Below are 12,824 nucleotides of genomic sequence, written 5' to 3' on the forward strand. Positions count from 1 at the left end.
CCGATGGAGGGGTGGGTGAAGTGTTTGAGTCCACAAAACACTTTTGGAGTTTTAGGGGTAACAACAGTGTTGCAGAGACAATTGAAGTAACTGGTGATCAAAACTTCAAACGTAATAAAACAACAGGAAAAAAACATAAAATGCCTCCACACTGCTCCGTACTACCAAGTGTCCTAAAGCCCAGACATTCAAATTCGACTCGACACTAAGACCAAGGTTTAATCAAAGTTGCCATTATCAAACCAACCCTAAATAAACCTGGACTAGACTCCAACGACCAAAACAACTACTAGCCTATTTCCAATCTACCATTTATCTCCAAAATCCTTGAGACAGTAGTCACATTTCAACTCCAAAGGTAACTCCAGAGCAATAACCTCTTCAAACAATTACAATCAGGCTTCCCCACCAAACCTAGCACAGAAACTGCCCTGGTTAAGATCACCAACGATCTCCTCCATGCAGCTGATTTTAGTCAACTCTCCCTCCTCATCCTTCTTGACCTCACCGCCACCTTCGATGTCATATCCCATCAGCTCCTCATATCCCATCTTGCCAGCCTTGGAATCAGAGTCACTGTGTTTAAATGGTTAGTCTCCTACAGACAGGACACAGTACGTACACATTTTTGAACTACTGATCAGAAAGCTCTATAGTCCACCACGGAGTTCCGCAAGGTTCTCTTGGCAACATCTTCATGGTATCCATTTTCATTCCTGTGCTGATGATATGTGTCCACTTAGCCCACATCTACTCTCCCCCCAAGTACCCTCACTGCTTGTCTCAAGGACCCACAGACATGGATGACAAACAACCATCTAAAACTCAATAGTAACTAAACTGAGCTAGTCCTCATTGGTTCCAAATCCACACTTTCAAAAACGAATATCCACTCACTCCCCATAGCTGAAGCCCTCATACCCATCTCCACACAGGTTAGGAGCCTTGGTGTTATCATGGACAGTACTATTTCCTTCTCCGGCCATATAAATAATGTATCGCGGACTGCCTTTTTCCATTTACGAAACATCTCCAGATTACGCCCAGCCTCAACACAGCACTCTACAGAAGTTCTTGTTTATGTCCTGGTCAAATCACGCATTGATAATCCTTACTGGCATCCCCAACAAACTCATTCACCAACTCCAACTCATCCAAAACTCTGCAGCACGGATCATTACATGTACAAAATCCACTGAACATGTCAATCCTCTGCTTGTTCAATTACAGTGGCTCCCCGTATCACAACGCATCAACTTCATAATCCTTCTGTTATCTTTTAAAGCCACTGATAATTTATCACCAAGTTACCTCACATACCTCCTACACATGGACTTACACTCCCTCTCTCCCCCTACGGTCTTCATCAGCAGATCTATTGATGGTACCAATAACAGAATAATGGCGGACATTTAGGCTAAAAACATGGTGTAAATGACGCTGTTTCGAGTCGAATATGAATGTCGGGGATTACAGACACTTTGATGACCACAGGAGCAGTATGGAGGAATTTAATGCTTTTTTTCTGTTGTTTTATTTGAATGAGTGAATTTTCAATTTTCAGTGAACTATCCCTTTAAGGTTATAAGTCTTCAGGAAATCAATGTAAGTCAATGTAAGTCCCTCGACTTGTGTGTGTGTGTGTGTGTGTGTGTGTGTGTGTGTGTGTGTGTGTGTGTGTGTGTGTGTTTTTGGGTGTGTGTGTGTGTTTGTTTTTGTGTGTGTGTGTGTGTGTGTTCGCGCATGCACTGTCTCAGCTCCATATGCTCCTTCCTCTCCTTAGCCAAACCAAACCCTTGAGACGCTGCTGTTTCAGCGAACACACTTCCATGCCCAGACTATTCCGCCTCCATCTTTCTCTCAGCCTATCTTTCCCTTTCCTGTCTGATTCCCAAACCCTGTGAGATGTCGCTGGCTAAAACTGTGAAAACAGTGCTGCGCCCAACTGCTAACATTTCTAAATACTGTATGGGCTCTGCAGGCCTTTCTGTTAGACATGTTCGTAATGGCAAAGCTGTGAGAGAAGACGTAGAGAGATGTAGAGAAACGTGTTTTGTGATTTTTCTCTTTAATGATACATATCAAAATATAGGCTCAGTTAACGGTAGCAGAAGTGGCGAAGAATAATTAAGTCTGTATCTAGCTAACGTAGCTAGCATTCACACCCAAAAGCTAAAGTTATACCAGACCAGGTGAAGCTGGGGAGGCAAAATCCTTGACTGAATAAAATTGAGCAAAAGTGTGTTTTACTTTTATTTGTAAGCGAAACTTTTTATTTGTCTTCTTTCAACACACATTTGTTAAATGTTACTCATGTAAGACAAGGTACAATTGCCTAAAATGAACAGGATCATGATATTGATCTGTCACTTCTACAGGAGTCATCATATCTTCTACCTTGGAAACAGTGTTGGAGTATGAAGGGTTCATTCTGATTCTTGAGCGACAGACAGAACTTTCCATCATGTCTTCACAGGCCCCTTAATGATTATGCTCTTGTGAACTTTTGATAGACTTTTTGGACGTTTGATTGATGCTATGGATTTGTGTTTGTAGTTTGCTTTGAATGTTTGTGTTTTGGATGTATAATCTGTGTGTAAATGTTACCCTTCCTTGTGTGTCTCTGCATGTTTAGTTACTTTCTTGTGATGCCTCATGTTGTGTCATTTCCTATTTTATTTTGATCTTAACTTCCTGTTTCTCATGTGTGTCATCACTGGACACTTCACTTCCTGTTGTCTCCTGCTTCTTTGTTGCACCTTAACATGTCACACCTGTGCCTCCGTGTTGGTTCAGTTCAGTCCTCTTTGTTCTTGTCATGTTCCCAGCTTTTACATGTATTTACTGCCTGACATTTTTGTAGTTTTCTTTGTGCCAACCTGAAAATACAGATGCCTGTTACTGAAAGACTGCAGGCTCTGGACAATGCAGAAGAACATGGAGTAACAATGTATGAATTCAACAAGCTCTAATAAGACATGTGGTTGTTGCTATCACCATGCAGTCTGCCCAAGGGCCCTGTGACCCTGATGTTCCAAACATTTACTGTGTTAACTGGTTTCGGTTTATCATTGAAATAACTGTGAATTTGAGAGGGAATATTTGCATCACTCAAGTCCAAATGCATAAGGTGACTTTGGCAATATCATCTTGTTTTTTCATATATATGCTGATTTATATGCTTAGAAAAGACATCCCATTGTCACGATTCCTGCCAGTCTGGGCAAATAAATCTCTCAACTATGTATGTTCATTATCTGTGAACTTAATTTGTGATGGCTCAATTGACCATATTCACTTGGCGGCCATTTTCCTTTGACATCCTGGTCAGGGTGGGAAGCTCAAATTCTGTTATGGACAGAGTAATGTTGCACTGCTGTGATCACACACAGAGAATCGGACAAACTGCTTTTATTTCACTGTTTCCAATCTGATCAGCTGCTGAAAAGACATTGGACATTTACAAATCTTGACTAAAATCAGTGAAATGAAAACTGTTTGACAAATTCTTTGTGGTAACATGACTTATAAACATCACTGCAGCACAACATTACTCTGTTCACAACTGAATTTGAGCTTCCCACCCTGACCATGACGTCAGAGGAAAAAGACGACTGCCGTGTCAATAAGGTCTATAGGTCTGTTAGTGATAAGTTAACATATTTGTGCCTGTGGTCAGCTGGAATTTAATAACCAGGCTCATGAACAGACACATTTTAGAACCTGTACCACCAACCTGAACTCACCTTAACATCACCTCATACTTATACCTGTTTGTTTCAGTGTGTCACTCATGTTGGACGGTAATAAACAGAGACAAAGACTGAAAAGTGTGTATGTGCTAACATACAGGGAAAGGATGTTCCAAGGTCATAACTTACTAGTTAAATGCTCTCAGTTCTCATAAACACATTTCGTTTAAGGACAATTTATCTGTGTGTATGTGTGTGTGTATTTATGCAAACACAGCGATGTGAATTAAATCGGAGCCACACCTCAGTCCTGTCACAACACACCCACATAACCACTCTGCTTTTCCCGGCTGCACAGTCACATACTTTAACTGTCTGTCATGTGTGCTGTGGCTGACAACAGCAAAAAGTACAATAAAATGATGAGTTTGATTACAACCTGAGATATTTTTACTGTAGAGAACAATGGCCACTTTATAAGGGAGAAGTGGCGAAAAATAATTGATGAATAGTCCCTTGAGGTTTTACCTGTGTTGTCTGTCAGAGAGATGTTAGTGAATGTCCCATTATCCTCGTCTACGGCAGCCTCCATGTTCTGACTCCCCTTGTCTTCCTCCAGCTTGGTTTCCTTTTGTCTTCTTTTAACCTCCCAGTGTCGCTCAGTCGTGTTTCGATTTTCTTGCCTTTGCTACTTTCCCTCTTTCTTTGTTTAAACTTTGCCCTTGCTCCTTCACTCTGTCTCTCCTGTCATCCCTTTGGCCCTGCCTCCTCACAAACCTGCTGCCTGAATAATTCACATCGTCACGTTTACCTGCCCTACCTGTCTGGTGCCTCAGGTTATTGAGTCGTCATGGGAATTGGTCACCATGGTGACAGCTGGACCAAAACATAAGACGCACTGCCCCAGCACTATCAGGGGTCAAAGTTTATGCTCCAGTAAAGTCACGTGAAAACGAGGGCCTTAAAGACACACACACACACACACACACACACACACACACACACACACACACACACACACACACACACACACACACACTGTAGTTTGCTGTTCAAACCAAAAGGCTTCAGTGCAGAGTTGACCTACAATGGCTGTGAATGAAAAACTGCTGTCATTGTTTGTGTGGGAGCAGGCTGCACCCTGGTGGTTACTGCTAAACACTGCAGACAATGACACCACAGGTTTAATCTTTGGGGCATTTGTGCTCTTTTCTGTTTGCTTGTTCATATGTGATTGTCTGTGCTTATGGTCAGTTGTGTGTCTGTGTGTTTGCACAGGATTCACCTGCCTCATAAACACAGGGTGAACCCAACATTTATGTTAACAATATCACAGAGAAGGGACACATAACAGTTTGCTGGTAATCCAAACCTTCCCTCTGCAGGCCAATCAGCTCCCTCTGAGCACTGCTGCTGATCTCAGATCAGTTTTACAATGGCCGACATAGTATGAAGAACCATAGTGACGACTAAAGCTGTGGACTCTGAGGATGCTCTTGCAGATCTCAGTGTGCATGTACAAGAATCCATAAATAAAAACATAACCTGCACAGAGAAACACAAACAGACCACAACAGCACATTCTGCTGTGATTCGTGCAAGTTTAGGGGACAGATTTTTATGAGAGCAAACAGAGGTTTTCTTCATTGCTGTGTTTGTCAGTGCAGGCGACTCAGAGTTGAAACATAATGGAGCTCCTGAGGCCTGTGGCTGTCATTGTCTGCAGTGTTCAACAGTAACCACAAGAGGGCAGCCTGCTCCCACACAAACAATGACTGCAGTTTTTCATTTTCACGGCCATTGTAGGTCAACTCTGCACTGAAGCCTTTTGGTTTGAACAGCAAACTACAGTGAGTGTGTGTGTGTGTGTGTGTGTGTGTGTGTGTGTGTGTGTGTGTGTGTGTGTGTGTGTGTGTGTGTGTGTGTCTTTGAGGCCTTCATTTTCACGTGACTTTACTGGAGTATAAACTTTGACCCCCTTTCTGCTGGGGCAGTTCATCTTGTGTTTTGCTTTTGTGAGGAGGCAGGGCCAAAGGGATGACAGGAGAGACAGAGTGAAGGAGCAAGGGCCAAGTTTAAACAAAAACAGAGGGAAAGTAGCAAAGGCAAGAAAATCGAAACACGACATCGAAAATAAGACAAAAGGAAACCAAGCTGGAGGAAGACAAGGGTAGTCAGAACATGGAGGCTGCCGTAGACGAGGATGATGGGATAGTCACTAACATCTCTCTGGCAGACAACACAGGTAAAACCTCAAGGGACTGTTCAGCAATTATGTTTCCACACTTATCCCTTTTCTACCTTCATTTTTCCAAAGTAGTATCTTCTTTTCATTTGGATCAAGCCTCATTTATTCAACTGCTCAGTGTAGAGGTTTCACCAGTCAGAATGTTGAACAAACTTTAAATAGAATCTCTAAAGACCAAGACTGAGACTTTCCTTCACATCTAACTCCCTCTGGAAAGATCTATACACATGCTCATAGTTAAAAACACCTTTGTAAATATGGAACAAGCTCTTCAGGTGTAAAGTGGCCATTGTTCTCTACAGTAAAAATATCTCAGGTTGTAATCCAACTCATCATGTTACTGTACTTTGCTGTTGCCAGCCACAGCACACGTGACGGACAGTTAAAGTATGTCACTGAGCAGCCGGGAAAAGCAGAGTGGTTATGTGGGTGTGTTGTGACAGGACTGAGGTGTAACTCTAAATGAATCCACATCGCTGTGTTTTTGGAGTTCATTGCATATGGAAGACATTTCTTTGCATAAATACACACACGCACACAAACACACACAAATTGTCCAATAACTAAATGTATTTATGAAAACTGAGATCATTAAACTAGTTATGACGTAAGAATAATCCCTTCCCTGTCCAAATCTTTGAATTGAATTGTGTTTCGGTGCATTAACTGTCTCATCTTAGGTTTCTGTTTGTGTCTGTCCCACATTAGCGACAACATTTGTTCCCTTTTTACAGTTAAGGGCAGCTGTCACTTTAGGGACCCCAGGCAAAAGGGACCTTGGGGGCCTACATTGAACAGGGTTTTAAGGGTAGGCTTTGTCACCTAAAATGATATTGTACTGTGTAGATAGCATTAAAGTAAAAGCACAACAGTAAGCGAGCAGCCTTGTCTGTTTGTGACTGAGAACATCATCCATATTAGCCCTCAGTTTGCCCAAAAATGTTGTGTTCAAATCCCCCCCATATGAAAAACAAACACAAATACTAGGGGGAAATATGTATATTGTATTTTCGAGATTATCACAGCCTTGTATATGTCACTGATTAGCAACACACACACACACACACACACACACACACACACACACACACACACACACACACACACACACACACACACACACACACACACACACTGAGAGCTTCGCATGCTCAGAAAATTCACAGCAAAATTGGGGTTTCATTTGTAATATCGCATTGAGTTCACATGTGCACATGCATGTTTGTGTGAGAATTATAACATCGCACAATATTATTAATCTGAGTTTTCTACCTCTGGATACTGGATATCTGCCCTTTATTATAAAACTGTCCCCATAGTGCCCTAAGGGTTAACTTCAGCAATACAAGCACAACATTCTACAGAGAGTGATAAATAATAATTGTATTTTCTTCTTGTTCCTCTTTTCACTGATTTGCTGGTTGTTTTTGAAACAGTTGTTCCTCTTTTCATCAGGAGAGACTTGTGAGATGTGACACTTTCAAAAAGCTGCTACCTGCTGATATATTCATTTCATTTTCTTCTGATTCATAATGAGGAGATGGTTCAGGTTACGACAGAAGAGACAGCAACTGTATGGAAAAGCCTCGGGCACCACACACATACAGTATCACACAGCCAAGACAGCCACTCACTCTCAGGTTGGAGATACAGATCCCTCACATTCAGGAGTAAGAGAACCATATCAAGCTTTGTGCCTTCACCCATCACACTCATCAATGGGTGATCTATTCATTTGAACACTGTTCATTTTAATACTATTTATTGTTTATTACTTTTACAGTTACAAGCTGAACTTGCCACTGTTGACTGCCCTCTGGATGTAGTAGTACAGGGTATGCAGTATGATGCATGTTGTTGCAATATACAGTATGTGTACCATGTAAGTTCCTAATGGATAAATAATTAGTTATAAGTTATTTGAATTTGAATGAATGCAGAACACATATGTCAGAGCACCTTGCCATTACACTGTGTTTACCTCTATCATGTTAGGCGCACATGACTGCCACAAGTTAACTGCAATACAATACTACACGCATCAGATTGGTCTGTTATGACTTGATATACTGTTGTATGTGTTTGGATATGTTGCTTTACAGCTGCTTATCAGTCCTGTGTGTCATTGCCTCCTCTCTAACATTCTCTTTTTTAGTGAAAACTTGAACGAATTAGTTTAGGTAAAATGTAACTTTTAAGTATGTTCTAACAAATAGGCCTCTCTCGTGTTCTGTTACAGAGAATGTTCATTCTTCTGCCATCTTCTTTCCACAAGGCTCAGCAACTAGAACTCTATAGACACCATAGCAGCTTCATGAGGTTGTGATAATAAGTACACAACAGAAAGATTGGATGGATGAAAAATGAAGAGACACACCATGAAGTAAACAAAAACATTATTCATTTTTTTTACTGGACAGTTATCCTTGTGTTTTGGTCTGAAGAAGTGGTGTTACGTTCAAGGACAAGTTGTCAACTGACTCACTCAGAAAGATGTTACGGCCATGCTGAGATAGTTAATGTACAGAGATGACAGCCTGGCCCATTGACTGTTTATAACAATGGATGACATGACAGTTCCCCAAAGTGAAACCAAAGAGCTCAAACGCCACCTGGTCGCTAGCTGCCATACATCATAAATCCTGCCTAAACCGTGTTAGTGGATTGGACATGGAACCAATTAAAAAAGCACAGTATCAAATAGATTTTGCTCAAAGATGCTATTCTGTCATTTTAGGTAGTTCTTATCACATTGATATATGTATTTGTATGTCAGAGTGTTCATTTTTCATGTAAGTGGGGTTTTAATTATGCATTTGTTGTCATAAAAACATGATTGACAGCTGAGACTGACTCCTGATTGGTTGAGCGTGTGCAGGAACTCAATACTGCGGCTCCATCCCTCTGATCCATACTGCACAGACTCTAGCTCCAAATGATTTCATCGGCATAAGATGACAGTGCTCATATACTGGAGATTTTGGTCTCATTTCTAGTTAGTGGGAGGAAGTGGAGATGTGTCGTTGATCTTTAAATGCAGTCTACAGTCTGGCCTTTGTCAGGATCAATGAGAAGGAGTTTTGCAGGGGCAGATTACTCTGTGAGGATATAATGGCATATTGTTTTCATTATCAAATTTTGTTTTCCTCCGAAAAAGGAAGAACAAGGAGCCATGTTGAAACAGCAGATGTTGTCTAATATATCTTGGCCGTCGTGTACAAAACTAACATACAACAGAAAATGTTGGTGTATTGACATTTCCACACAAAGATGTAGGATCAGTGTGGATTTGAGCAGAAATATGATCAACTCTAATGTCAGTTCTCAACTCATGATGCAAGTTTTTGGAGTTGCCGAGGACTTTCATGTAGCAAAGTAAATCTGGCTGACTATTGCATAATTTTTTCTGACTGGTGTTTAAACATATGCATTCACATATTCATCACTTAAAAATATAACCATTTTCATAGTATATTATATGTAGTGTCATAAATCCTAAACATAAATAGTTATTTTACTATCAATCCTGTTCCAGTAAAGGTCCCCTCCAGGCTTTGCAGGCAGCCATGAGAGGCTACAGTGTTGGTTTATGATCTCCACCATACATGCTTCCTCCCCTTCACCTCCCCTCTCCCCCCTTCTCCCTCATTCTATTCTCCCTGCCCGAATCTCATCTCACTCACACACACTCTGCTGGGGGAGCACACACACAATCTCACACACACACACACACACACACACACACACACAAACGTCTCCATGACTTCAGAGGACATAACAATGACTTACATTCATTTTCTAAAGATTTACTTTAACCTTAACTTTAACTACTGCTTGCCAAACCTATGGCAAATTACTTTTTGTCCCCAGAAGGAAGACAAGTCCCCATAATGTGACTGTTAAAGCAGATCCAGGTCCCCACAACAAGAGTAATACCTGGACCACAAACACACACACACACATACTGTATAATCAGCATTCATTTCACAGTAACACATAACAAACAGATTTTCCATAGAAGTAATGAAAGAGTGTAAGATGCAGTACTGATGTTTTAGAAACTTTTTGTTCTTTTTTTGTGTTCCTCTCATATTGAGAAAAAACCGTGACATTGGTCCATATGCAATAAGTTCACATTATATTCAAAGGACAGAGCCCTCTAGTGGCTGTAGAAGTTAGGACAAGTGCAAAAACGGAAGTGAAAAGAAGTTGATGGTAATTTCTTGTCGACAGAGATCCTTCTCTATTTCCATTAATGTAAGACCCCTCCTCATTATTTTACTGAACCAAACAAGAAAGCATTGTCCTAAAAGGTACCCTAACTTATACAACTTGAAACAAAATGCTACCTTCACAGCCAAGAGCAAAAATCTGATGTGTCAACCTCTGCACTTGTAATTCTGAGTTGAAGATAATTAAGTTCTGACAGATATGTCTGAGTTGTTGAAAAAATTTACACACATCAACAAATTGATGGCAGAATGGCAATTGCAGCACACTTAAAACTCACATCAAAATAAAATCCATTATCAACATTAATAAAAATCCATTCAGCTCAGTTTATGAGGGCCATAAGCTGTTTGATTCACTTGGTTTATATTGCTACAAATAAAATGCAACAAAAGATATGCATTTGTTCTCTTTATATAGTGTGAGGTTAGCTCTAGGGCTAACTATTTTGAACAGCTTTAGTACAATGTTGTTACTATGGCTGTTTTCTTGTTCATCCTATTTCGCCAACTTTGTGTGGATTCTGTAAAAATACTTATTTAAACTCAAACCACGATCTTACTAAAACCTAACAAGTTGTTTTGCACCTAAACTAACCCAACAGTTGTTCTTTTATTGATGTGGAACATTCGATTTTTGCAGGCAAAGACAAATGATATTGATATTATCCCACTGATGCATCAGATAAGAAGCTGTATTATTCCACAGGGCATGGACAATGATGTAGGTAGGTTGTTGTTTAATTTAGAGGACTTGTTGGAAAGTTTTGAACCCAGTAATGGCTTTTATTCAAATTACACCAAATTGAAGAATAGCATGTTAGTATTTTACTTTCACAAAAAGGGTTAGGGTTAAAACCACAGGTTATTTTTGATACAACTTGTGGGAAGTAATTGATTTGGAAATTTAAAGTGGAGTTTTTCCTTGTTCCCCATTAATATAAAATAAAGATAAAGTAAATACTATAAAGTCAACAGCACAACTGTCCACAGAACCAACATCATCTTTCTGTTCACTGCAACATCACTGACAGATCTCATGTTAAACCTTCAACTGAATAAGACAACTCTCATACCTTCTTTTTGGTGGAAGACTTGTTAATGATACCTTGACTCACTGAGCTCCCTCAGAACCCAGGAGTGAACTTAATCAGGTTTGATGAGCTAAAAAAACAAGACTGTTTATCTCATTGCTTAAAAAGGTGACATTTAGAAACCACAAAGGTTTCCACAAAGACAACAGATGCATGTAGGGCCCCTAAGATTCAGGGGCCGGGGCTTTTATCCATCCACCACCATTAGCTGCATGGTGTTGAATGACTACAACTGTATCTCCGAGTGTGACTGGGTCAAAACTGTCCTGTCTATAAATGTATCTAAAAGTATTTTACTTACAGGTGTTTCAGTCGGTTCAGGGTGATCAAGGCCAAGCAGGTGTTGTGAATGCACTTGAGATGCATGAGAAAAATCAGTGGTCAGTGTTGCATGATATATAAAAGGAATATACATCAAAGCAACTCTAGGTAGTTTGTATACCTTAAAATAACGAAAACTTCAAAAATATTGTGATGGTACACAAACCACCAGTGCCACAGCGCCCCCTGGACACCCGGATTTGCACTATATAACTCACCGTGCTAGAACTTAAGGATCTGCTTTAAAACAAATGCCACCCACCAACAACCAAGGCCGAAGCTAGTAGCTAACTATAAGTAACTCACCATTCTCATAGTGGACATCATGGCAGAGGCACCAAAGAAAATGGGACGTTGTTGGAAGAAGAGGAAAAGAGGAAGTGACTGAGTAAGAAACCGAACTCAATACCGAAGACTCAATATCTGAGCATATTTCACTCTAGGCCAAAAGATGCAGACATGGCATTGTTGTGCTGTTCTGCTTGACATTAGGCTGTGTAAGAGAATTTGTCGACTCAAGTTTATTATCAGAACCCAGGTAAAGACATTTCAAACCTGTCATATATGTGTGAAATCTCCACTTTTGATCAGTTGGCCTAGTCGGTGTTGTCAAGACATTATTGAGAACACCTAGGGCAATAGTAGTAGTAGTACGTTGCCCAGTATATTTGTGCCGTGATGGGGGGAGAGATTTCAAGAGGGAACTCTGCCTCTAGTGTTCCACACTCCTCGAGTTTATCTTTGTCTTTCCTTTATCTCATGCAACACTCCACACACCATCCTGTCACTCATACAGACATTTTGACATTTTGACACTACTGATTGTCGTGACAGCCACACTTGACCACGCCAACTTTTTGCGTCCTCTCCCGTCTTTTATTATGGCTTTGAGCCAGTCAAGACAAAGGGGAGGCTCAGACCACAACTCGTATTTACGATGGTGAATCCCACCTGTAGGGGGAGCCTGGGAATAGCCAACAGCGAATACTGTATGTATTTCCTAACAACACTGAACAATATCTATCACCTATATGAAAAAGAATATGAAACATGAAACAAACATGCATCTCGCACATAAACAATACAAATAGCTACAATAAAACCTCAACATAAGGTGAATAAGTTCTCACATATTGTCATTTATATAACCCTTGTGTTGTCCCTGCTTCCCCCGGCTGTTGGCCCCCTCACATAGCCCACCCCATATTAGGACGCACACGTAGCGCAATAGACACGTGAG

Source organism: Hippoglossus hippoglossus, chromosome 1, assembly GCF_009819705.1.
Source record: "Hippoglossus hippoglossus isolate fHipHip1 chromosome 1, fHipHip1.pri, whole genome shotgun sequence".
NCBI classification, from domain to species: domain Eukaryota; kingdom Metazoa; phylum Chordata; class Actinopteri; order Pleuronectiformes; family Pleuronectidae; genus Hippoglossus; species Hippoglossus hippoglossus.